The 27,781-nt window shown below is 47.0% G+C and overlaps 1 protein-coding gene across 1 annotated transcript in view; it reads left to right on the top strand.

Moving 5' to 3' along the window:
• The window catches only part of SLIT3 (slit guidance ligand 3), a 640,577-nt gene that overhangs the window by 76,686 nt on the left and 536,110 nt on the right, over window positions 1-27,781 (top strand).

Here is a 27,781-nt window from a genome sequence, read left to right as displayed (position 1 = left end):
TGTATAACCTCATGGATAATTTTTCTTATGATGAGGGCAAAACAGACATGTAAGTAAAAATTTTGAAAGTTAATTTACAGAAAATTGTTAATTAGATTTATGCGGATGATACTTAGAAAGTCATAACAAGGTGATATGTGAATGATTAAAATTGGAAAAACCTCCATCCTGGGTACATTTAAACACACAGCCCCAAGGCAGAAGTTGGTTCATTATTCAGACAGCTAATCCAAGGGTCTTTTTAGTATTTAACAATACCCGGTCATTAGCTTGCATGGCTCACCACACCACCAAGCCATAATGGACTTTTAATGAAATTGCTCCCACACACGTCCTTGTGTACTTCTATTGTCCACACAACAGCACCTTTAAGATGTAGAACACTCCCTGCAACCTTGAATGGCTGCAGGAGGCGGGAGGTGGCAGGACTAAATGAGCCTCGCATTAAACTTCCTACATTCCACTCTGATGCATTAGCATTGGAAGGGGGACACCGCAGACATGGGAAAGCAGACTCGGCATCGTGAGTGCTGATGGCTAGAGGTCAGAGGAGGGACAGAGGGATAAAGATGTCTTGAGGCGTGGGGGCTGCTGGTCTGATGTGCCCCAGCCTTAGTGGAGCCGGGCTAGCTCGGTCCCATCCCTGCAGCGGGAGAAGTGAATAAATAGCACCACGTGCCCCTGCCAGCAGCCTTAACCCCATTCAGACATGTAACATTGCTGAGTGCAGGGAAGACACCAGCAGCTCCTGGGCGTCTCTTCATTGACTGATTTGTGGGCTCCCCGAGTTAAGTGGTCTTGAAGTTCCATCTCTGGCAGCACTGGACAGTGATATATTATATCCACGATTGCTCTGCGTTTATTGGCACTCACCTAATGATAGCATGTTGAATGGGAAGAAGTAATGCGTAAACAAAACAGCCTGAGCGGGAGGGGAAGCGCTGCTTTTCCAAGCCATATTTGCTCTGATTTAGTCATGAGACTTCCTTTTGTCAGTGTGAGCCTGGATGTCGAACCCCGATGTGTAAGTTCGTTTTTGTACTTGGAGCTTGAAAAGAGGTTGAGCTTCATCATGCAACGAAGCAGTACCAAGGAGAAAGTGAGGTCTGCAATCCTGACCCCTTGCAGTGACAGAGGGAGGAGCCCTCTGGGTTCGGATCTGAGGGGTCAGCATGGGGTATTTCGTTCGAAGGAAAAGCCAGAGGGCATAGAATGGGACAAAGTGAAACAGATGAGGTGATTAATACAAAGAGTGGGAGCTGGAAGTGAAGGATCTGACACCAGAAGTGTGCGGAGAACAGGGGTGGTTGAGGGGGGTGGGCTTGAGGTGGGTGGTATATGCTTGTCTCGAAGGGCACTGCCCCTAGCTGGTTGACACCCATGCCGTTATTAGGGGGTGGGTTGACTAGAAGAACAAGTTTGGAGTGGTCGGGGACAGGACCCTATCTCTCTCATCAAAACTACATATCTTTTACTATTGCTGTTGGCTGCTGTTGAAGTCGAAAGGTCCTACATATTCATGATACAAAATTATTTAGAATATGTATATGCAAATACAGGTAGATCTCTCTGCCTTACCTGATTTCTAGTTCCCCTCCTCAAATGTAGCCATGGTCTAGAGTTTCTTTGGTATGCTTCTAGAAATTGTTCTTATAAAATCCTACCATGGAGACAGAGTGAGAGTGAGAGAGCGAGATCTCATAAGTGATTCAGAGCCAACTTTATTCATTATTGAGAAGATAATCATTTATTTGGTGTGGCTGAAGGAAGCCAGGAGGTCCTATAGCTGAAAAATACATGTCCCCAAGGCCTGCCATAGTTCCAGTGTTGTTTTTTTTCTTCATTTAACCATTTGAGATTTATTCTTCAAGTGGACTTGTTTAAACCTATAAATTAAGATGTTTCTTGCATTTGTCTAGGATCCACAAATTAAGGCAGCCTGTTTGCAAGTGGGTTGACTTACCTCTTTCTATAGGGATGCCATGAGGGTATCTGCACGTACACTGTGGTGTCCAGAGCAGTGTGGGCTCTCAAGCTCAGGGCACAGGCCGAATGAGAAGACCCCGAGTGGAGCAGGGTTCAAGGGCAAGAGTGACGCTGTGTCTGAGTGGAGGAGCCCCATGCACTGCTGGGGAGTCGGGGCTAGGACAGGACCCCCGGGCTCATTCTGACTGGCCAATTGCTGTGTGAGTGAGTAGATTGGAGCCGAAGATGCCTTCCTGATGCCGAGAACCATGGCTTCCTTGTTTGGCTCCACATCTGTCCAGACCCACATGTACAGCGCTGGGTCTTGGCAACAAAAGGCTGCGTGAGGTCTAGAAAGCCTTCTGAGAACAACGAAGGAAAAGCCGTTCAATGTACGCTGAGCTCTAATTCGCGTGCCTCTGTTGACAGACGCCTGTCTTTGCGCTTAGGTGATGAACTGCTTCTGTGATTTCATCTTTTGAATTTGCATGATGCTGTTTCTCAGGATAGTAGCAGACATCCCAGAAAGTGTCACCACTTGCTCGTAGATGGGGCTGAGGAAAATGAGAAACTTTCCCGCGGGTTGGGTCAGGAATCTCGGGGTGAAAGCTCTGTGCCGTTCCTCCTAAGGAGGGGCGAGCCCCTTGTGGTAACCCCATCAGCCCCCACCCTGGCCTCCCCTGGGGACAGGCAGGCTGCAGGAGAGCGATGGTCAGTTAAGGCACAGATGAAGGGAGAGGAGCCTTCTACTCCTGAAAGGAAGTACTGCAGAAAAGCGCAGCCTTGGAGTGATTGGGACCTGCAGTCGAGCCCGGGCTTTGGCATTTAGCTGAATGTGCTCATCTCTCTGCGCCTCCTGTGTATCATGGAAAGAGTTTCTCACTCAGCCGGTATTCACTGAGTGCCTTCGATGTGCCAGGCACACTGGTGAACACACAGATACAGTCTCTGCCTGCGTGGAGCTCATCGTCCAGTGGGGAGAGTCTGTCTAATTGTCTAATCAAGTAAGGAAACTAATACATAAAGCCAGAGTTACCACTAACCAGGCAAGGGTGGTAGAGGAAATGGGGTGGGTAGGGACTTACTTTAGGTGAGGTAGTCAGGGAAGGCCTCTCTGAGGAGGTGACTTCTTTATGCCCAAAGCTCAAGAGTGGAAAGGGGGATTATGAAGGATTAAAAACCATCGTTGTGAAGGGCCGGGGACCGTATTTGGTTTATGGAAGAAGGCTAACAAATGAGAGCTAGAGTTACTAACAGCAGGATTTTTGTGTATCAGGGGTGCATGTTTCAGAGTTCAGGGTGGGCGGTGGGGTGAGAAATGGCACACCTTGCTTGCCAGAAGAAGTCGAGGCACGGTCTGGTCTCGCTGGTGGTCTCCTGTGCTGAGAGGCCTGGGGTGCAGAGTGCTGGGTTCATGGGTGCTCACATCGGCGTAGTGGGGGAGAACCCCCTGCTCCCTCCCGTGGCCTCCCTTCTCCATGTTACGTGACCCGCTAAGTGCCTCCCCCTGGGTCCCCCCTGCCTCCTTCCCCTCCAAGCTGAGCCCCACTTCAGTTGCATGAAGCCAGCCCCATATCTGTGCAAGTCCATCAGAGCTGTATGACTCTTTGGCTTGGATCCAGGGCTCTTTGTCCCCCTCACTGTGTCTGTTCCCGAGATGGCTCAGGATTTCTCAGGTAAGCTGACTGCTTTCCCCATCATGCCCCAAGTTTTCTTTTCCAGGCTCCTGCTCACACCATACCCTGTGCCCTAATTCCTAGCAAATGGGAGATGGAATGGGCTGTGGGTTTTCTCTAACTCCCTCAACGTGCAGGTGGTAAATGGAGGCCCAGCGAGGTGGAAGCCCTTGTCCGAGGTCACTCAACATGACTAGAAACCAGGACCGGCCCCCCAGTGTCAGCTGGCTTCCCATTCTTGGGTGCTCTTGCCCCCATATCCACCCCCCCATTCTAAACCCACCTCTTCTAGGCAGCCTTTTTGGGCGAGTTAGAAATAGAACACACATTTCTTTTTTTCTTTTTTAAAGATTTATTTTATTTTATTTTTTTCTCTCCCCTTCCCCCCCACCCCGGTTGTCTGTTCTCTGTGTCTGTTTGCTGCGTCTTCTTTGTCTGCTTCTGTTGTTGTCAGTGGGATGGGAATCTGTTTCTTTTTGCTGCGTCATCTTGTTGTGTCATTTCTCCATGTGGGCGGTGCCATTCTTAAGCAGGCTGCACTTTCTTTCGCGCTGGGCGGCTCTCCTTACGGGGTACACTCCTTGCGCGTAGGGCTCCCCTACACAGGGGACACCCCTGCATGGCACGGCACTCCTTGCGCGCATCAGCACTGCGCATGGGCCAGCTCCACACGGGTCAAGGAGGCCCGGGGTTTGAACCGTGGACCTCACGTGTGGTAGACGGACGCCCTAACCACTGGGCAAAATCTGCTGCCCGAGAACACACATTTCTTTCTGATGTCACCCAGGGTGAACCCTGAATTACTTCCATATTTTCCCACACAGTGCTTGAGGGCTGGCTCTCGAGCCAGGCTGCTGGGGTCACGTGCCTAGTCTGCTGCTCACTAGTGGTGAGACCAGCAGTATAACCAGTAACTGAGTTGTCTGAGCCTGAGCTGCTCATTACTAAAGGTCTGTACCTTGCAGGGTTGTTGGGGATTAAATTAAAATACATTTGAAGTGCTTTTGAGATTTTTGTATTAAAACCTACGAAAAAGCACTTACACCCTTGCCGGGATGCCCTTGAGGAAAGTTCTTGTCGCTGCTGCTATGCTGGCGCCTTCCTCTGCCTTGTTGCCCAGTGCCAAGGTGTGTGCTGGAGGTGACTCAGCCCTGCCCTGTGGTCTTTCTGTTTCTTCTGGGCATAAGCTCCCGCTGGGCAGGGCCTGAGGTGGCCTGCTGGACGCTGTGTAGCTGCCTCTGCGCTCAGGGAATGTGTGCAAGGGGGCCCTGGCTCTGTTTGCTGATCTAATCAGGAGAGTGATTCAGGGCCTGTTCCACTGTTTATGTTGGCTCCGGGCCTAATCTTGTCTGTCCTGAACTATAAGCCCAAGAGGATGGGCCAGATCTGGTTCAAGTACTGTGCAGGGTTGGAGCCTCCCAAGCATTTGGAATGATGCATAAGCACATCTGGAGAGGGTGGCTGGGTTGGTGGCAGCCTCCTCTTCATTGCCCTGATTTCATCCCTTAGTGGACATCCTATTACCTAAAGAGTGGTGCATCGGACCATCATCCTTCCTGCTGCCTTGCTTGCTCATGGGGTTTTTCATAATCATTGCTAGTGTTAACCGAGCACTTACCAGTGTTAATCAGCTCAGTGTTAATCACTTTCATACACCTGATCTTGGGTAAGCCTCAAAACGCCCCAATGTGTCCGCTGGATTATTTCCCCCTTTGTCGAGGTGTGGAAACAGAGGCCTGGGGATGCTAAATCACCTGCCTAAGGTTCAGAACCAGTCAGTGCAGAAGTGGGATTAGAACTCAGGCGGTCTCTCTGCCCGGTTCTAAACTGGTGGCTCTCAAATATCCTTGTGCACCTGAGTCTCCGGGAGCTACGCGCAGAGCTGGGTTCAGCAGGTGGGGCCTGAGATGCTGCATTTATCGCCAGCACCCAGGCGACGCTGATGCCGCTGGTTCATGGACTGGGCTTTGAGTGGCAGGGCTCTAAACCCGGAAGCCACGTGGCCTTGGCCCGGGGTGCTCTCTGTCTGGTGGTGCTGGGCCAGAGGTTTGACCTCATGCACAGTTGCCTGACAGCCACACTCTCCCGGTCTGGGGCAAAGGTGGTGCCTTGTGGGTCCCCTGCAGGGCCTGGGAGGATGTGCTTTAGGAGGCGGTGGCTCTGATCTTAGATTAGGCGAGGTAATCCCTTTGCCTCCTGCCCCAGAATGAATCACACTTGACTGAGAGAGGGTGCACCTCTGCCTCTGGATGTCTCTCTTCTCCTAGTCTTAGCAGAGCTCTTGGGCTTGGGGAAGTCTCTGTCACCTAAACCTCTTTCTCCTTTTGCCCTCCCTACCTCAGATCATGGTATCTCTTCACCCTCATTCCCACCACGCTGACATCCTCCTAGCAGCCTTTGGGTCCTTCCTTCGCCCCAGCTTTCCCTTTGTTGCCAAGTCCCAAAACGATTCGATCTACATGACACCTCTGATTTCTCCACCCTCTGAAATCTGGGGACAGGGAGAAGGCCGTGATCCTTTCTTAGTAACTTAAGCCATTGTCTATGTGATAGCTGGTATGGGGCTTAGCTACTTCGTTAAGTCCTTCCCACAGTCCAGTGGAGGTGAGGGTGCTATCATTACTGCCACTAATAAGCTGATGCACACACAGGGGTCGAGAGATTCTCTCAAGGTCTTCCAGAGAGTAAGTGTGGGTGCCAGGGCTGAACCCAGAGAGTCCGACCCAATGCACTCTAGCTGGGGGCATTGCCATATGACAAGTGTTTGGTCATTTTAGTCATTCAAAAACCCTCTGTTCGGCATCTAGTATGTTTCAGAATCATGCTAGGTACTGTTGATGCAATGTGAAGCAAGACAGACCTACCCCTACCGTTACGGAGCTTCAATTCCATCATCGTATTATTGCTACTTACTAGTTGGGTGACTTTTTAATAGGTTTTTAACCCATAGGAACCTCTGTAATCTCATCTACAAATAGGGGTCCACTATAGTACCTACCCTGTAAGGATGTTGCAAATATCAAATGAGATAATGTGTGCAGTAGCACATAGCACGATGCCTGACGCATGATAGGTATACAATAATCTTTCTTGAAATTGTAGGCAAATTAAATCCAGAGTCCTTAGCATGCTGTTCATTCCAAACATTTGTGCACAGACCACCCAGGCTGAAACATTGCTCTTCCCCAGGCATGGCACATTCTCTCCTGCTCTGATGGCCCTACTCACATCCTATTCTCTTTCTCTGTTTATAATGCCTTCCATCTTCTCCACTGTCAAACTCCTACCCACTCTTCAAAGCCCAAGATAACCAGTCTTACCTGTCAGAATAACTCTCTGCTCCATGACACTTTATTCTGGGCTCCATCTAGCACTTCATCATGCTGCCTTGTGTTCTAGTTGACAAGTAAAGGTCTGTTTCCTTTGCTCAATTTAAGGGTTCCTCATTCACTCATTCAGAAAATATTTAAAGAGCACTTACACTCTGTGGTAGAGACACTGTGCTCCCTATGGCAGCATGCAATGGAGAGCGGTAACAGTTACGTGCCTTTCTTCAGAGTGTACATTCTAGTGCAATGACTTCCTATAGAACTTTCTGCAGTCAGGAAAATGTTCTATCTTTTCACTGTCTAAAATGGTATAGCCACTTGCCCCTTGTGGCTACTGGGCACTTAACATGTCACTAATGCATTTTATTTTAGTGTAAACAGCCACAGAAGGCAAGTGGCTACCATATTGAACTGTGCATATACTGGGAGACAGACATTAACTAAATAACCACAAAATATCAATGGGGAATTATAATTTATAAGTGCCATACTGGAGCAGTACATGGTGGCATATGGTGTACTGTAGGGATTTGACCTAGTTTGGTGGGGGTGTCAGGGAAGGCTTTCCTAAGGTGGTAACAATTGACCTACAATCTGAGGATATTCAAAGGAATGTGGAGAGGCAGGAAGGGCAGGCAGGGAAGCAAACAGCACCTGCCAATGGCCTGTGGTAGAAAGGAGCATGGCCTCTGAGAAGAACACAAAGAAAACCCAGGAGCAGTCAACACCCCCCCTTCTTTTTGAAATCTCCAGCACATTTACACCATGCTTTGCACGTGGTCGGGACTAAACAAATGCAAATTGGGCTCAATTAAATTGCAGGGTGGGATGTGAAATGCTGAGGTCTTGCTTCCTGTGTGATCTCACCCATTTCCTCATCAGAAATGCCCCAGCTGCAGAGCCAGGAAACAGGAGCTCCGGTTCCAGCCCTGCCCTCCATGTTTCCAGCCAGTAAGGGATCTGGTCTCTTCGTGGCAAGGACCCTTCTTTACCATGTGGCTGGAGGCCACCCACAAGGTGGGAAATTCTCTGGGTGTACTTTGGAAGAGGTAGAGCCACAAGCAGGAGCTGAGGCTTCAATTCAACCTGTGTATTGTAGTCATATCTGTTCATTCAACAAACACTTGTGAGTGTCTCTGAACAGACACTCTTCTAGGTATTGAGGATACAGTAAGAAACAAGAAAAACACTGCCCCTGACCTCACCAGGCTTGTATTGTCATGGGGGCCCCTAGGTACCCCAGGCTGTAGCCTGGGTAGCCAGCTCTTCATCAAGCCTGCAGAGCATTTGTGGCAATGTTCTCCTGGACCCCTGCACAATTCAAGCCTGCTCCCCACCTCCAGTCATCCTACGGTGGGGTCCCAAATCCCTCGGCCATGAAGTCGAGCCCTAGGATTGCCAAGTACTTTAGCTGTGAACTCCTGGGACCGACATGATTTGCTGTATATTCACACTGCTTACGAGTGGGGAGCGTGTGAGATCTCCAGAGAGTCAACATCTTCTAATAAGAAGAAACAAATAACTCCTTGTTTACACCCCAGCTTGCGGTGGACCCATCAATCCCTTATTCACACCCTTGGCTCACAAAAGAGCTTAAACAAAGTTTAGATCCCCGAGGCCCTCTCAAGAGCAGGAGTGGGACTGGGGGAAGGGTGGAAAGTCTAATCTTTTTTAACCTACTCAAGGTCTTGTCCAAACGAGTTGTCACCAAAAAATGAAAGCCAGATGTTATTTTAGTGAGAAATAAATACGTGGCCAAGCTGCGGATTGAACCCGAGGTCTCCCTGGATGGTTTCCACGTGTGTCGGTAGCTGGACTCCCAGGTACCGGCGGCTCACATTGTTTCTCTTGTCTTTTAACCGAGGCAGAGCACGCACAGATGGCTAATGAGCAATTAACATCCAAGCCCACGCATCCCGCCATAGTGATACGGATCGCTCGAAAGTCAGATTCAAACCAGCTCTGTGAGCTGCCGTGGGCTGCTGTGCTCAGGGTGAGAGGCAAAGACCCATGTCCGGAAAGGGGGAGAAAAGACAAATTCAGGCTGAAAGTGCAGCTTCCAGTTTCTCAATGAGGGATCTGCTTTTGTTGGGAGCCCTTGCGTCCTCATGGGTAGCATACTTCAGATAACCATCGAGGACTTACAGATGAAATCAGGGCCTCAAGCAAAGCGCAGTCCTTTTGGGGTTTAACATTACAGAACCTTCTTCCCCAAGTCGGATTCAATGGTGAGCTTTGCAGCCAAAGGAAGTGTTTTTGGTAATTGGCTGAATCTCCGTCAGAAGCCGGCTGAGCGTGCTACTGCTTCTATCGTAGACTTTCTCATCTCTTGGATCTTTCTCACACTTTTCAAGTTCTAGACACAATCGACCGTGCACCAGCCTTTGAAATGTATCATGCTGGGATTAGAACATCCTTGGAGGATGGACAAAAGGTGAGAGAGGGAAAAAGGGAGAGAATGGAGCTCAAAGGGTCAGTGGCGCCTAGAGCAGGGATTAATTCATGGGAGAGAGGCGAGAGGCCTTCACCCTGGCGATTGTGGGAATGGGAATTACAGGGGTAGGCAGGCAGGCAGTCTGCATTCGGGATGTCCACCCCGAAGGGGTGTCCTGGCCCGTAGCCATAGTAAGGAATGGCATGGATTCAGACCTCGAAGAGACTGGGGCAAGGAACCCAGCTAGAATGTAGATTGCAGGCACTGAGCCAGCATGTCTAGGGAAGGAGGAGCCTGTCCACAGCAAGGCAGAGCCCCGTCTTTGAGGACCTTCTCTGAAATTTTTCTCCTATGTAGATAACAGTTCATAGCTCATAGGGTTATTTTGAGGATGGAATACATTAATCAATGTGAAGTGTGTAAAATCGTGGCAATTGATAATTATTGTTGTTGTTATTATTCCTTGGTTGGGCCTTAGGCATGTGTTTGATTCTAGGAAACATGAGTTTGATTCTAGGAAAGACGTTTTCACAATAAGATTAGCCTGGCCTTCAAGATGTATCATTTATTTATTCATGTGTTCATTCAATCTTTCCTGCTTTATTCAAGAAATCTGTGTTGAGTCCTGTGATGTGCAAGGTACTCTACCGGGCCCAGGATACACTGATGGTCTATAGCAGAGCTTGGCAAATTTGGCCTATGGGCCAAGTCCACTGCCTGCATGCCTGTTTTGTAAATAAAATTTTATTGGAACATAGCCATGCTCATTCATTTGTGTTTTCTGTGACTCCTTTTGTGCTATGATCGCCAAGTTGAGTAGTTGTGACAGTGGGTGTAGGGCCCACAAGCCTAAAGGAATGACTGGTTCTTTACAGAGAAAGTTCTCTGACTCCTGATCTAGAGGGACCTTTCAGTATGGCACTCACTGTCTAATGAGAGGTATGTAAATAGAAAATTGCAATAGGATGTGCAATACTCTAGAGAGGAGGGCCAGACAAGGTTGCTTAGAAGAGATACTCTCTCAGCTGAGACCTGAAGGCCAAATAGGAGTTAATGAAGTAGAGAAGGGAAGGGAATTCCAGGCAGAGGGAACAACATTTGCAAAGGGCTAGAGGCAAGAGAAAGCAGGGTGTGTTTGGGAAGTGAATGAAATTCATCAGGGGCTGGGGGTGGGACAAGTGAGAGAGATGAAGTTGAAGACAGAGAAGGAGGAAAGATGACACAGGGCTTTGCCAGTAGCGTTAAGAAGTTTTGATGGGCGGTGGACTTGGCCCAGTGGTTAGGGCATCCGTCTACCACATAGGAGGTCCAAGGTTCAAATCCCGGGCCTCCTTGACCCATGTGGAGCTGGCCCATGCGCAATGCTGATGCGCACAAGGAGTGCCCTGACATGCAGGGGTGTCCCCTGTATAGGGGAGCCCCACGCGCAAGGAGTGTGCCCCGGAAGGAGAGCCACCCAGCGCGAAAGAAAGTCAGCCTGCCCAGGAATGGCATAGCACACACGGAGAGCTGACACAACAAGATGACGCAACTGAAAGAAACACAGATTCCCATGCCACTGACAACAACAGAAGCGGACAAAGAAGACGCAGCAAATAGACACAGAGAACAAGACAACCGGGGTTGGGGGGAAGGGGAGAGAAATAAATAAATAAATAAATAAATAAATAAATCTTTTTTTAAAAAGTTTCGATGGTTTTCTAGAGGGTAGTGGGAGCTATTGAAGTCTTTTCAGCAAGGGAACCAACATAACGAGGCTTTTGTTATGGGGAGGTCAGTCAACCTGCAATTCCAAGCATGGATTTAAGAGACGAATAAGAAGGTGAGGAGCAAGATCAGGCAATGAGGCCACTAGGCAGCCCATTTCAGTAACAGGGGGCAGTGGTAGCCGGAAGTAGGGGAGTGGCATTGGAGATAGGAGAGAATGGTTTGGAGACATAAGTGTAGCACATAGCAACTGACGGGTGCACATAGGGAGTGGCAGGTGAAAAGAAGGAGTGAAGGGTGGATGAGGATCCATTCCCTGAGATGGGGACTTTGTGGGGAGGAGCAGGTTTGGGGTGGAGGGACATGCCTCTGCTAATATCCATGAGGAGATGTCAAGTTGGATTCTTTACTGAGCAGTGCATGTCATTCATTCCATTCCTTTAAGACAGTTGGTGATTCCTTATTAAATGTAGGGTGAATCCAAACTTCAGGAGCCTGGCATAAAATAATGCCACCCATTCCCACCACTGCCCTCCCTCCAGCCCCACACCATACACAAGCTTGTCCCACCTTCTCGTTGAACTTCATGTGACTACCCAGAGGGCCCTCCAGCCACACCGGCCTCCTCCCAGAAGCCTGAACGAGCCATGATCATTCCCACATCCTCCCTGGGCTCCTGCCTATTTCTTGATCCTTTTCTCTTTTCACATCCAATTCCTCTTTAAAACCCTTCTGGGAGTTTTTGGTAATCACTACTTCAAACAGCACTCTCCCTGGAGACCGGTCATTTGGCACCTCCTGGCTGCTGTCTTACAGTGGTCGCAAACTTTCATATGGCATGATCTTTTCCCTTTGACACTCCATGAAGTGGGGGATGCTGCCTTATTTTCCATGTATTGAACATTTACTTTATAGCAGGCAGGATGTCATTCCTTTACATTCTCTGCATTCATCCTCCAACAACTATTCTGGGAGGGAGGTGTTTGTGTTACTTCCATTTTAAGAGATGGGAAGACTGAGGCTTGGTGAGTTTAGTCAATTGCCCAAAGTAGTAAATCATAGACAGTCCCACTGCTCATGGCTTAGCTCTCACCTCCAAGCAGACAATGCTCTCAGTATCTTTCATCTTGACCTCTTGCTTTAGGTTCATTTGGCTACTCTTCCTTCATTACATGCCCATTTCCCCTTCTAAGCTTTTTAGCCTGTCAGAGACACCATTGTTGTACCCATTGTCCCAGTATAGACACTTGGGATGTATTTTTTTTCTTTTTTTTAAAGAGATTGATTTTTAAAATTTATTTATCTCCCCTTCTCTACTTCCAACCCCAGTTGCCTGTTCTCTGTGCCTATTTGCTGTGTATTCTTCTGTGTCTGCTTGTTTTCTTGTCAGTGGCACCCAGAATCCATGTCTCTTTTTGTTGCGTCATCATGCTGTGTCAGCTCTCCATGTGTGCGGTGCCATTCCTGGGCAGGCTGCACTTTTTTTGCACTGGGCAGCTCTCCTTACAGGGCGCATTCCTTGCACGTGGGGCTCCCCTATGTGGGGGACACCCCTGTGTGGCACAGCACTCCTTGCGCGCATCAGCACTGCGTGTGGGCCAGCTCACCACATGGGTCAGAAGGCCCTGGGTTTGAACCCTGGACCTCCCATGTGGTAGGCAGGCACTCTATCCATTGAGCCAAATCTGCTTCCCAGGATGTATTTTTGATTCATTTATTTGACAGATATTTATTGAGGTCTTCCATGTTCCAGATGCTGTTCTTGGTGCTGGGACTAGAGTCAGAATAGAAAATAAAAGCCTTACCTGCACAAAACATATACTCTAATGGAAAAGACCGGCAGGAAACAAGATAATTAAGTAAACTATGTAATAGGTGAGATGGGGATGAATGCTTTGGGAAAAATTAATAAAGCAGGGAAGTGGGTCAGAGCGTACAGGGATGGGGTTGCAATTTTAATAGGATAGGAAGGGAAGACCCCCTTAAGAAGGGGATATTTGAGCAAAGATCTGAAGGAGGTGAAGGTGTCAGCCCTTGGGATGTTTAAAGGACAAGTTTTCTAGGAAGAGTAAATCAAGGAAAAGTCCCACAGGGAGGGCACATCTGATGTGTTCCAGGAGCAGCTGGGAGGCAGGAGCAGGGTGAGAAAGTGGGAGAGTGGTAGGAGACAGAGTTTGAGGGGCAAGGGGGTAGAGAGGTAGAGCTACCACATAGGGACCTGTGGCCCATTGTAAGGACTCTGACTTTCATTCTGAGTGAGATGGGAGCCATTGGAGGGTCTCCAACAAAGCATGACTTGATAGCCATGGGTTTTGAAGGGATCACACTTGCTGCTATAAGGAAAATAAGAAGTAGATGGTCAAAAGTAGAAGAGGGAGACCAATTAGGAGAGTACTGCAAAATCAACTCCTCCTCCTCGGTGATTGTCATTTTTTCCCTTTCTACCCAGACAACTTCAGAATCTCAAGACTTACAAGAGTATTTATTTTTCTCATTCATGGGTCCTGAGTTGGCTGTGTTTGGCTGATCTTACTTAGCTGGGCTAAGCTGGGCTTAGATTCAGGCTGTGGATTAGGTTCAGGATAATCCATGTGACTTCTCACTCACCTTGGACTAGTAACAACCCATGGCAGATTTTTCACTTGGCGGATAGAAGAAGAGAAGGGACCAAGCCAAGTCACACAAATACGTTTAAAACCTCTACTCACATCATACCAACCTTTTATTGGCCAAATCAAGTTACATGGCCAAACCCAAAATCAATGGGACAAGGGAATATATACTGGCTACTTTCATGGGACGCAGTACAAAGATACACAGCAGAAGTCTTGAGCGTATAATTCCATAACAGGAAAGGAGGGATGAGTTGGAAAAAATAGTCCAATCTCTCACATCCCCTCTCTATTCCATTTGTCCTCATCCAGTGCGTCACCAAGTCTTGCCTTGTCATCATCCTGTTTCTTTCATTCATTCCTAACTCAGGTCCCCATCAACTTATATACTGGCTCAGACAATGGTCTCCTTCATGACCTCCCCCAGCTCTTCACTTCCCCTCCCCCGGCCCCAGCACATCCTGCATGCCACTGCCTGAGTTTTCTTTCCACAATGTGGCTTTCTTTCTTCATGCCATTCCTACTCAAGAAACTTGAGTGACCAATCATCAAGCAACACAGTGTTTCCCAAATGTCAGTCATTTCTGTACCCCTTTTTGTGGTTTTTGTTGATCTGTGTATAGCACCTGTACTGTTATTATTTAATATTCTCTTTAAATTGACTTTGTCAACTTGCTTTTATTTCTTAGCCTTATCTTAAGTAATAATCATGATATAAAATACATACATACATACATATATATATATATATATAGCAATTAAAATAAAAATGCTTATCCATTGACCATCTAAAATCACTAGCAGTATGCTCACTGTGTTTTGGTACCCACTGGCCTCCCACAAGTCCCTGCGGCTTCACTCCCCCTGTCTAGCCTTCTCTCTCATCTCTGCATATGTTCATTATTGTGATCATGATGGTGCCTTCACTGTTGGCATACCTGTCAGGGAAAATTGTGTGCCTGAAGCCTTGTGCCTGCCTCACTCTCTGAGCCTGGAAGGCCTTACCCCTTTCTCTCTGCCTGCCCTTGAAGACTTGCTTCTACCATGAGTACCCAAGCTGTCCCTTCCTGTTTCACTCACAGCCCATACGTATCACCCAAGATTCTGGCTCATGCGTCTCTGTAATCATTTTTCTGGTGTTAACCTTCCAGCTGGGATCGCATGTACCCCAAGCGTCACATAGCCTGTGCCTGCCCCATCTATCCCAGGGCATTCTTCACCCTTCAATTTGCATATTAAAATAGTTGCTTCAGCTGTGTCCCATCTCAGGGCCTCTGACCATGTGGGTTCTTTCTATCCTTTCTCCTCTTTTTCATCCCCTCCTTTTCTTTGAAGATGCTAATCAACTATTGCCTCCTCCATGAAGCCATAAGACTTCCTGAGCCCTTCCCACAGCTTTCTGCTTTTCCTTCTTTCTTAGCACATATCACATGTTTCTGTTGCCATTGATGTACTTATCTTCTTCCCTCACTAGACTGTATGGCTCCTTAAGGTCTAGGAGAATATATTGTTTGATTTTCTGTCCCAGAGCATGACACAGAATAGGCACAGGACAGCACAGGATTAAGTAATCAATGGATTAATTGACTTGGATTTCTCTTTTTCAGCAGGACTGTAATGAGTTTTTTGAGGGTAGTGTTCTCCTTTATCTTTTCTACATTGCTTGCACCAGGTAGACAAAAGAAGGTACACGATAAATTTGCAAGAAGGTGAGTGGCATAGGAAGCTCAGGAGGCAGCTATGGTTGACAATAAAAAATTGTGTTGGTTCAGCTAGTTTAGCAATTCTAAACTCTTTCAGGGCTAAGCTGATTTTGAATACCAAACATGTCACGATTTTGAGCATGAAGGCAAAGGGAGTGGATGTTTGGGGGGCACTTTACCTTCATCTGTGGTTGCAAAGATGTGATTCATGTTAGGAAACTGGCCCGACCTATTCTTCATCAGCTCTACATCTGGAGGTGGTGTCGAATTCTTCTCAGAATAGATGGAACTGGTATTGTGTTTGTGTTTGTGTGTGTGTAAGTGTGTGCGCATGTGTGAGAGAGAGAGATAGCGATCCAGATGCCAACACACCTGGAATCTATTTGTGAGGATCACTGGTTCAGTCCCTAGCTTGGGCCATTCATTTATTTCTTGCTGAGTGAACATCTGGGATTCAGTTTGAAACGCCAACGAGTTTGGATGGGATCTCGAAGCTGTGGTTGGGATGGGGAACTGCTCGCTGAAGGTTGGAGGGAGCGAGGTGAGCAGGGGCTCTTAAACTATTCTGCAGACCTCAGTTCAAATGTAATAGCCAGAGGGTTAAGAAATCCATCTTGTGCTGGAAAAGCATTCAGAAAAAAATAAAAGGAATTAATGAAGAAAGATTCAATCAGATCAGAGCAATAATACAATCTGAAAAGTGTCCCCTTTCCCTCTGCACCCTGTTCCTTTTACAGCCTGAAGTTCTAATAATATCCAGGTATCTTCCTTTTTTAGGTAAAAGAAAAATTAAAGAACAAACTTGGACATGAACCAGGAAGGAAATGCTCTGAGAAAGTAAAATTCTAATTAGTTATAGATGAGAATTGGTCACAGATAATTACTCTACATTCTTTGGCTCATGCCTGAGAATGCTTGAAAGATCTTTTTTTTTGTTGCTAGATATGGAGACATATATCTAGATGGCTAGATAAACATGAAGAAGTGCACCATCGTTAACAGAGCTTGCAGAGTGTAAGTGTTTAGAACAAAAATGAAAGAGAAATTTGTCATTCACAAGTGAGGAATGTTTGAATCTTTTGCTGTCAGGCTTTTTTTAGGAAGAAAAAAAAACCAACTTTGAAAATTCTCAGAACAAAAGAAAAGGCCAGTGGGTTCAAACAGGATCATTTTAAACAGTACACTTCCAGAAAATGTGTGCTGAGTCGCAAGTGCCCTCTGTGACATCTGCCAGCTAGAGCGTTTTCCCTTCCATTTGCATGTGTCAGTTTCCTACCTGTGGGCCGAAGGGGTTGGAGACCCAGATGAAGGTCCTAGAGAGTGCGCGGTGAGGCTGCGGTGGGGTGTATTTGTATGCCATCCTATTTAGAACCAGCTTGGCTGCGTTGTTTTGGAGATTTTAAAGAGGAAAGAAAGAAACAGAAAACCAAACCAAAACAAAAACCAACAAAAACGCCTCCTAGCTGCCTGAAGTATTTTCTCTTAATTCCAGTCAAAATGACTCTATGTTAACCGTATGCTCTCAGGGATGTTTAACCTTTGGATGGAGTGCGCTTTTACAGAGAAATGCTAATTTCTAAGGAATTCCCAACCCCCACCCCTCCACTATATTTACTCCTAGACTGAACAGAGAAGACAAAGTGAGCCTTTGGGAACCTCTTCTGCCCTTTTGGGCTTGGCGTCCCTTCTAAACACCGATGCTCAGGTGCCCCACCTGTTGTGGGGGCGTTTCACTGTGGGCTCTGAAGCTGCCCCTGCTACTCCCCCACCTCACCATACCAGTCAGAGGTGTGTGCCCCCTGCTCCAGACTCTCGGGACCCTCTCTCAAACTGGATGGGGATGGTGTTTAATCCTTGGTGTTGTGATGGCCAGCCTCCTGGATCCTGCTAGCAATGCTCTGTTAGTCCCTAAGGGGATATTGAGGTTTCAGTCCGCAGCAGGGAGCTAGCTTCGCAGGGGAGTTTGGACAGCACTTTAAATTTTGGAGTGCTCTAAATTTTTCACAAAGTTCCACCAGCTCGCATCTCATTTGTTCCTCAGTAATTCTGTGACAGAGGTGAAGTAGGTATTCACTCATTCTCTCATTCATTCATTCAAGCAACCAACTAATATTTATTGAGCTGCCTACTATTTGCTAGAAACTAATCTAGGCTCTGGGTTGCAGTGAACAAAAATAGACAAAAAGCCTTCTTCTCAGAATGGTACTTATATTTGAATGGATAGTCTAGTGTTATTATGGCAACTATAATTCTCATTTTTTAATGAAGAAACCAAGGCAAACAAAGTTTAACTCCGAAGGACGTACAGCTCATTCAGAGCTAGACATAGATCCATGTCTCCCCTCTGGCTCTCAGAATAAGAGCAATGAATGGGGTCCTGTTTATTTAAGTCAGGGCTCTCCAGAGAAACAGAACCAACATGATATATGTATGTATGTATATGTGTGTATGTATATATATATATATAGAGAGAGAGATTTGTTTTAAGGAATTGGCATATGTAGTTGTGGAGGCTAGCAAGTCTGAGATCTGTAGTGCAGGTCACAGGCTGGAAATTTTGATAAGAGTTGATGTTAAAATCTCGGGTCCAAGATCCCTACAGGAGGCCATCAGCCTGGAAATCCTGAAGAGAGTTGATGGGATAGCCTTGATGCAGAATTTCTTCTTTCTGGCACCTTCAGTTCTTCTCTCCTAAGGCCTACCCAACTGATTGGATGTGGCCCACCTACATTATCAAGGGTAACCATATGGCAGTGGACTTGACCCAGTGGTTAGGGCAAGTGAACCACATGGGAGGTCTGTGGTTCAAACCCCGGGCCTCCTTGACCCGTGTGGAGCTGGCCCATGCGCAGTGCTGACGCATGCAAGGAGTGACCTGCCACGCAGGGGTGTTCCCACGTAGGGGAGACCCACGCGCAAGGAGTGCGCCCCATAAGGAGAGCCGCCCAGCACGAAAGAAAGTGCAGCCTGCCCAGGAATGGTGCCGCACACACAGAAAGCTGACACAGCAAGATGAAACACAGATTCCCGTGCTGCTGACAACAACAGAAGAGGACAAAAAATATGCAGCAAATAGACACAGAGAACAGACAACTGGGGTGTGGGGAAAGGGGAGAGAAATAAATAAAAATAAATCTTTAAAAAAAAAAAAGGGTAGCCTTGACTTATAGTCACCTGACTGTCGATGCTAATCACATCTAAAGAACACCTCCACAGTAACATCTAGGCCAGTGCTTGACCAAACAACTGGACACCATAACCCAGTCAAGTTGACACATAAAAATCAACCATCACAGGAATCATCCTATTTGACGCACTCATTTTGTTGATGTAGAAAACCAAATCTCAGAGAGGTCCTAGGATTTATGCTGAGTTACAGAACCCTCGGTGGCAGAGGCAGGACTATGGCACAACTTCCCTGAGCCCCAACTCTATGCCCTGTCCAAGATATCTTGGACCTATAATTCACTGACTCTGCAATCTTGTCACTGTCTCTTACACAACTCCTGACCTTCCTTCCCATTAGCATGATTTCTTAAAGCACATTCCTTCAGCTCCCTTGCCCTTCTCTCCCCACATCATAGTTACCTGGAAAAATCCCAACACTGGTTGAATTCAACACTCTGCTGGCTCCACACTTGTACCCAGGCAGCTTGTCTGTGACTGGGTAAAACACATGCTCATGTGGACGAATCTCACACTCATGATCTCTGACCTCAAGTGAGCACTTACTGCTGCCCAGCAACCCTCCACCCAAGGGGAAGACTATTCACTCTGCCACTCTTTCCTCCATGACTATTTTTCACCTTTTCTCTCTCAGTCATCAAATAACTGCTTCCTTCTCCTGAATCTCCACTGACAATCTTAATCTTGCATCCTTTTTTCTCTTTCCCTGAGAGAAGAGTAGTTGGAATAGACCTTCCTCAGGTTCCCACCACATCTGCCATTCATTGTTCTCTAACTTCTGCCTTCCCTGCTCTTGCCATGGACGACATGGTTTGGCCCTGTTAAAGTCCACTGCCATCACTTGTGCCCGGGAACCTTCCCATGTAGCCTACTCAGGAGCCTTACTCCAGACATTTTCCTTCCATCCTCTGCATCATCAATTTTACCCTCTCTTCCAGATCATTCTAATCAGCATAGACACATGTAATTTCCTCTATCTCAAAAACAATACCACAAATCCTCCCTTGACTCCATGCCCCTTCCTGGTTGCAAACCATTTCTGCTCACTGCCTGCTTTATAGAAAAACATCTCAAAATCATTATTCCTCCTCATCGCATTCATTTCTTCCCCTCCCATTCTGCGAGTTCATGCCCATCGCTGCACCAAGCAGCTCTTTCCAGGGTCACCAATGAGCTCCACATTGCTAAGTCTGGTGGCTGGCTGTATCTCTAGGCACCAATCACTCCCTCCCTCCCTCCTTGGAACCCTTTCTTCACTTGACTTCTACAACGCCACTCCCTCCTACACACTGTTATTTTCTCCTCATCCCTCCACCTTCTAAAGATTTGTACAACCCAGGACTCATACTTTAGAGCTCTTCCCTTCTTTGTCATCATCTCCCATAATGACCATATCCAGGTACATGACTTTAAATACCACCTCTGACCTGGCCTTCTCCCTGACCCCCAAATTTGTATATCTGGTTGCCTACTGAGCATCTACACTTGGATGTTCACCAGAATATCAATTTAATATGTCCACATCTGAACCCCCTGATCCTCTCCCAGCCAATCTGCTCCTCTCAATCTTCCCCCATCTGACATGATAGCAGTTCCGAACTTCCAGTTGCAAAGGCACAACATCAGCATCCTCTGATTCCCCCTCTTTTGGACCTCACTTCCAATCCAGCAGCAAAACTGTCTGCTCCACCTTTAAAATGCTTCCAGAACTTGAGAGCTGCCACCCTGGTAGCAGGAAAGAGCATTCCCAGAGAAGGGAATAGCATGTGTACAAGCCCTGAGGCAACGAAAGTGACAAGAGCAGATTACATTAGGAGGGATCCAGGCATGATTCTTGAGCCTGGGGTGCTCTGCACTCTTGGCTCTGCAGTGAGATGTGAGGTGAAGCGCTTACTACAGGGATCTGAGCTTTGGCCACTGCCAAGTGATCTGGCTGTGTGGAATGGATCTGACCAGCTCTGAGGGATGTACATGACTAAGTTGCATGTATTTTTTTTCTGGGGTGTGGGTGAATGGGTGATGGAGGGGTTCTCCCACCCTAGATTATGGTTTCCCAGAGTCTGAGGCTTCAGCATACCAAAGTGATTACAGGTTCTGTCTCCTAGGGGACCACCTTTAACCTCTGCTCGCAACTTCAGTACTAGATAAAGTACAGCCACAGCCACTGGGATTCCCCTGCCTTATTCTGGGAAAAAGTGACTTTGGCTTATGTGCGGCAGCCACCCCAGAACACCCTTTGGTGCATTCTCAGTACAGAGCCAGTGGTGTTCCACTGCAGCTGCATAGACAGGACTCTTGACCCCCTTCTCCCTCACCCCTCCCAGCCTGAGATCAAGGTCATAGGCCAGGTGAGCTTAGGGCATTGATGTGCCCCACTTTCTCCCTAACAGCCATGTAATTGGAGGGAAATTGATCCAATGTGAGATGCGGGAAAGTTCAAAAGGAGTTATTTGGAGGATCTTTGCGCTTGTTTTCTTTGCCTGCTGGGGTCCTGAGCTGGAGTCCAGCAAGGTGAGACCTTGGGCAGAGCAGACCACAGAGCCTTCTAGAATCTGTCTTGTCATAAAGTCACCCCCAAGTTCAGGGAGGCACTGAAAACTTGAGGAAGTTTTGAATGGCCAGAACCCTTGGGGCTGAGAGGATTAAATGCCTTCAGGAGATGGCTGTGGCTTCCACGCCTGCCCTGGGGGCAGTGGTTCCCAGGACCCTCCAGTCCTTCTCTCTCACACCAGAGGGGCAGGTCCAGTGAGGGACCAAAAGGTGAGGGGGGCACAGGGCCAATTTCCTGGTCTGCTTTGACTCAGCTTCTCCCCCTATAAAATGGGAAAACACTTCCTGTTACTGGCCTCCCTCCAAGGATTGCTGGGTGGCCTGAGGGTCAAACTGAGCACCAAAGAGTTAAGAAAGCAGAATGGGGAAGGTGTTAAGAGTGCCAGTTTTTTTTATTATTATTTTTTCTTTTTTTTTTTAAAGAAATAACATTTTACATTCATATTGCTAGGGCAAACTTGGCCTTCATATTCTGTTCAAACAAAATATATGTTTAATTTTTTTTTATTTTTTAGAGACGTTATAGAGTTTCAGAAAAATTACACAAAGTATAGAGTTCCATATAGCTCCCCCCCGCCCACACACACAGTTTCCCCTCTTATTAACATCTTACATTAATGTGGTACATTTATTACAATGGATGAACCAATATTGAAGCATTGTTACTAACCAAAGTCAATTTACATACGGTTAACACTTTGTGCTGTACAGTTTTTATAGGCTTTGACAAGTTCATAATGTATCTGTCATTACAGTGTCATACAGAACAGTTTCATTGCCCTAATAATGCCCTGTGTTTCACCTATTTATCCCTCCCCTCCCCTCTGAACCCCTGGCTACCACTATCTTTATACAATATTACAAGTTACTCCATTAACAGAAGATTTAAAAACTATAATAACAATAAACCTGATTTGGTCCATGGTTACCCTCCCCTGTTATATTTTTCTTGCCCCTGTCTCGAGGGATGATAAGAGCACAGGTTTGAGAGCCAGAGAGATCTCTGTCCACATCTGATTTACCGTCTCTGTGTCCTTGGGCAAGTTACATAGCCTCTGTACCTCAACTTCCTTATGTAAAATAACGAAATTAACAGTATCTATCTGAAAAGTTGCTTTAAGGGTGAAATGAGATAATGCATATATAAAACCCTTTCAGAACATTCAGCATATAGTTAGGTGTCCTATGTGAGCAAAGAAAAACGAAGGAGAGAGAACTGACAAAGACAAAGAGATCATTACTGCCACTTTGATGTATAAGGCGCGTGGATTCTTATGATAGTGCTCCTTAAAGGCCCAGGTGTTCCTCTAGGTTTCCCACCTTCCTTTGCAGTTAGGTTTGGGCCATGTGACTAGTTTTGGCCAATGGTCTGAGAGCAGAAGTGATATGCTTCACTACCAGGTCAGGGGAGTTGAGAGCTGCTGTGCCCTCCTGTCCCTCCCTTCCCACCACAACTAACTTGGAGGCCACGTGTTCCATATTAGTTTCATAAAAGGTGGAGCAGGCCCTTCATGTGAATTAAGCGAATGAGATTTTGAAGTTCATTTGTTACTGCCAATCGCTTTGCTGACCAGTACAGTTGTCTGTGAAGGAAAAATAAAACTTCCTGTATTTCTAACCACTCAGGACATCTAGGGATGATGATAATGGTAACAACAGTAAGCAGCAACAGCTACCATTTGTTGAGCCCTTGTGAAACACTGCAAAACCCTTTGTGGGTATGAAAGCGTTCAGTTCTCTCATGTATCCCATGAGGCACATGTTTTGCTATTATATAATATTTGTGTTCCTAAAGTAATCTTTAGAAAGGGTTCTTATAGACGATTTTAATAGGGAAGAAAACTGCTAGGGGCAAAGTATTTTAGACAAAAACAACAAAGTTATTTCTCCAACAGAAATGTAAAACTAAAGGTTTTTAATTGCTATTAGGACATTTTGAAGTTACAGACTGAAAATAACAAATTTTCAAAATTGACATAAGCCAACTGATATGTCCTTGAAAAACTCCTGTATACCAAGATCCAAGGGAGACAAGGCTAAAGTCAACTTGCTTCTAAACCTTTTAAATAAATTGCAGCTTGATCTATAGGTGCTCTTAAAAGGAAGTCCCTTTATATTTCATAAAGCTGTTACCAAAAAAGAAAAAAAAATCCCCAATGCCAAAGAGCAGCCAGTCACCCAACTAAAGTGGCCATGGGTGTTGGACCTACAGGTTAATCAGCACATGGGGCCAGGTTCTGATCATGACAGAGATGTAACCAATAGCTGTCACAAACCGGGTTCCGTGTTGAACTGGTCAGGTTATGTCCAATTTGCATTATGAAAATTTGCAGAGCTGGGAAGATACATGAATGTACTGTTTGACAGGTGAGGAAATCAGGTGAGAGGGGGCATCCAGTGGTAATAATGAGTAATAGGTGGGCCTGCTGCACATCAGGGCTCCCTGCTCTTTTAACTCTCCAGAGTTCAAGTTTTTCCTCATACCCCCAAAGCACAGGGGATCTGCTCGCCACAGCTGGGGGCTGCGATTCTTGGCCTCTGTGACTCCGGCCTGCCCCAGGAGCCTGTGTGGTGAGCCTGCATTCGTCACTGGGGCAAACCTCCACTTTTCTCCATTCGGGGAGGCTCGGTAGCTTCTGCTCCCGGTAACAAAGCCGCTTTGACCCTTATTGCTTAGAAAGATTGGTGTTGCTGAAAGTACGTTGTTTGAGAGACCTCAATGGTAGAGAAATCCCGAAGGTAAGTGTACCACCTTCTGCATAGTGTTCCTCCCTTCCCACTTCTTTTAATTGTTAACTGGTAATTTTGGAGCCCTGGGGGCCATTGCTAATACCTACCCACCTCCAATTCTCCCAGCCCTCACATGCATTCATCACAAAATCCTGGTTATGCCTCATGTCTGTCTCCTGTACTCTGGAACCTCTCTGCCTGCTAATCAGGTCCTCATCACAGTACACTGAATACCTCAACAGCCTTCTTCATTGTTCTCCTTGCTTCCAATGTCACCCTCTTCCAAACCAGATTTTCTACACCTAGAACGATTACTCAGGAGTCCAAACCAGGTCATCACTAGCTCTTTGAAGACCTTCTATGGCTCTGCATTACCCTCAGTGAAAAGCTAAGCCCATATCCTTTATCATGACCCTCAAGGCTTCCCACCGTGTGACCTCTGCCATGCTTGTATTTCTCATGTCACCTCCACATAGCAGAAGTGTACACCTTACCCCAGATGCTTTGTCATCTCCTGTACCTCCATAGCTGTGCATGTGCTGCTTTTTAAATCTAGACCTCTCTGTTGCTGTCAGCTGAAGAATCACACCCATGCTTTAAACTAAACTCAAAACCACTTTTTTGGGAAGCCTTTCTTTATCCAGGTCTTGGTTAGACGCCCTGCCTCTGCTCCCACAACACCTTTGCTTACGAGATGCTGCTGCAGTTTTCTGTTTGCATGTCTGTCTCCTCCACTAGCATATGACATCCTTAAAAGAAGAGACTGTGTCTTATTCATCTTTGTATGTGCAAATTGAAAAATGAATGGATGGATGAATGGATAGAGAAGTAGTTGTATGGATAGACAAATGAATGGTTAGATAGGTGGATAGATGGATAGTTGAATGGATAAATGGATGAATTCAGGAAACAGAGTGGCAAAAGTCTTCTCATTAGATCTAATACCCAGGTACCTTCAAAAAGGCCATCAGTGGTCCTCCAAAGACAAGATTCTGTTTCTTGGAGCTTCACACTTCAGGCTGGAAAGCAGTGAAACCTTGAAACTCAGCTGCCAACAAGTTTTAATCTGGAAGCTCCCTGTTGCCCCAGCAGGAAAGCTGAGAAGGAGATTTGATCTTAGAGGCAGAGGGGACACCTGTTTGGGCTTAATGCCATAGTTGTCCAGGCCCACATCCTGTTTCTTGACTTCCTAGAGTTTGTCCTCATGTAGCTTCCACCCAGTTCTGCTCTCTACCCCGCAGCATGTATTTGTTTCCTGCTTGAGCTATGGCAGGAGATTTCTACCTCTGGCTCAAGGTGACCTAGCAGCAGATGGCATTAGTGATGGACTGTGCCATGGGCAGTAGCCACTGTCTTCACCTTGGTGCCCATCCATCCCTCTCTCTGTTTTGTTCTTTTCACTTCTGTATCCAGAGACTGCTCTTACAGCAACCACATGGGACGTGTACCTTATGGGATTTCAAAGCTTCTTTGGCTCTTTGAGGAAGACCTGTCAGGCTGGTTTGGTTCATTAAGTAAACATGAATAATCCCGGAAGGAACTGGAAATGAAATGTGGTATCGAGCTGCTTATGCTATGGAGAACAAACGTGTGGCCTGCCCAACTGGAGGCGGGAAAGGCCCCGAGGCTGTGGGGAGCAGAACTCAGCCAGCTCGCCCTGGAATTCTCATTCAGGGTTTGTGAAGCAGCAGGCAGAGCCCAATTGGCTAAATTTGGTGGTGTTTTTATTTTTGTCCAGCCACAAATACCGGCAAAGAACTGAAAATGATTCCTTCCCTTCCTGCAGTCCTGGAGCAAAGCTGGTTTTATTTTTAGCCTCCACTCTGGTTCAGGGCTTTTAGCAAACTAAACACCCTACCCGCTGCCGCAGTGGTGGGCCGGGTGTTTAGGATTTTTGCCTAGAGTGCAGTGTCGGTTGTCTGTATGTAACTCTTGCCAGTCTTTGTACAGCTGGGACAATAGAGGGTGGTTCCAGACAGTCCCACATAGATACTCAATTCTTGCCGTGGGACCTCCAAGAGAGTCCTTTTCAGGGAGGGAAAGTGTAATCTGGGTGGATCATTGTGTGGGCTGTGGTGGAAGAGTTGGCAACCCTGGATGAAAAGAGGAAGAGAAAGAAAAAAGAAAGGGAAAGGGGAAGGGAGCTGTCATTTATCGAAAGGCTTCCCATAACAGAGTGGTTCAAAACCAGGGCTCTTGTGTCAGACCACTGGGGAGGTTCAAATACTGCCTGATTGCTGTCTAACACTGTGACCTGGGGAGTTTTCTCACCCTCTTCAGGCCTCCATTTCCTCATCTGTTAGATGGGGATAATCAAAACGCCTGCCTCCCAGCCCTGCTGCAGTTGAGCCATGCGCATCCCACGTTTAGTGCAACGTTCAGCGTGCGGTTAGGACTTGATGAGCATTATGCTCTTATTGAATATGCTAGACCCTTGCTCATACCCGCTGCCATTTAAAATTCACTGCCAACCCTGTGAAGTGGGGAAGCTGAGGTTCAGAGGGACAGGTAACTTGCCCAGCAAATGCACAATACAGCCAGACCTGACCCTGACCTTGACTAACCCCGACGTCCCTGACTCCACCGGGGACTGTGGTTTGGGTGTTAGTGTGGAAAGGGAGGACCCCATTTCACTAATTGGGCTGTGTAGAGGTGTCTGCTAAGAGATCCACTGAGATTATGTTTGGAATCCGGTCTGTACCTGGGCGTGATTGTGTTATGATTAGGTCTTTGATTGGGCCGTGTCATTAGGGCGTGGCAAAGGACAGAGTTGGAGGTTTTTTATGTTAGAGTTTTGATGCTGGAGTGTGATGCTGAAGCCCTAAGCTGGAGCCCCCGGAAGTAAGCTCACAGAGGAAAGAGAAGCAAGCCCAGGAAGGGAGGAGGCCAGGAAGCCTGAGCCCTTGCAGACGTCGGCAGCCATCTTGCCCCAACACACGAAAACAGACTTTGGTGAGGGAAGGAACTTATGCCTTATGGCCTGGTGTCTATAAGCTCCTACCCCAAACAAATACCCTTTGTAAAAACCAACCAATTTCTGGTATTTTGCATCAGCACCCCTTTGCCTGCCTCATACACCTCTTTTAGGGGATTTATGGCTTGGACTGAAGCCCAGGGGGTGAGTGTGGAACAGGGTCTCCCTCTCAGTGTATCAGTTGCTCCCTGGAGAGAAGGTGTGTCTACAAGCTACAAGCAATGCCCCTGTGTCATTTGGAGACTCAGGTGGCCCTTTTTCCTGTGGGGATTCAGCGTTGAACGTTCTCAGGAGAGACCCAGATGGTGTCCCAGTTGCCGTCCACCATGGGGCAGCCCTACTGGGTGGAGTTTGACCTCAAACCACCTCAGAGGCCTCCCTCACACTCAGACCTTGCTTCCTGACCCAGGCCTGACTCCTCATGAGGCACAGTGGGCACCTAATGGACCCTCTTCAGGGCCCACAGTACTTTAGGGGCCCACTAAAATGTTTTCATTTATTTTGAAATTAAATGAAAAAATGAACTTTTAGATAGAGGAAAATGTTATATCTAATATTAATATATTTATTTTATTTTTTATCCTCCCCCCTTGCGGCTTTTTTGTGTGCCGTCTACTCTCCGTGTCCATTCATTGTACTTTCTCCTGTGTCTGCATTTTTTACTTTTTTTAAAATTTTATTTCCCATTCCCCCTTGTGGCTTGCTTGCTGTCTGCTCTCTGTGTTCATTCGCTGTGGGCTCTTCTGTATTCTCTCTTGTCTCCCTTCTTTTTTGTTGTGTCATCCTGCTGAATCAGCACTCCACGGCGTCTGTGGGCCGGGCGGCATCTGTGGCATGTGGGTGAGCCTGCCTTCACAAGGAGGCCCCGGGACACAAATTGAGGGCCTCCCGTATGGTAGACGGGAGCTCATCTGA

This window comes from Dasypus novemcinctus, chromosome 2, assembly GCF_030445035.2.
Source record: "Dasypus novemcinctus isolate mDasNov1 chromosome 2, mDasNov1.1.hap2, whole genome shotgun sequence".
NCBI classification, from domain to species: Eukaryota; Metazoa; Chordata; class Mammalia; order Cingulata; family Dasypodidae; genus Dasypus; species Dasypus novemcinctus.
Note: the sequence above shows the minus strand (reverse complement) of the source record. Positions and strands in the feature narration are given on the sequence as shown.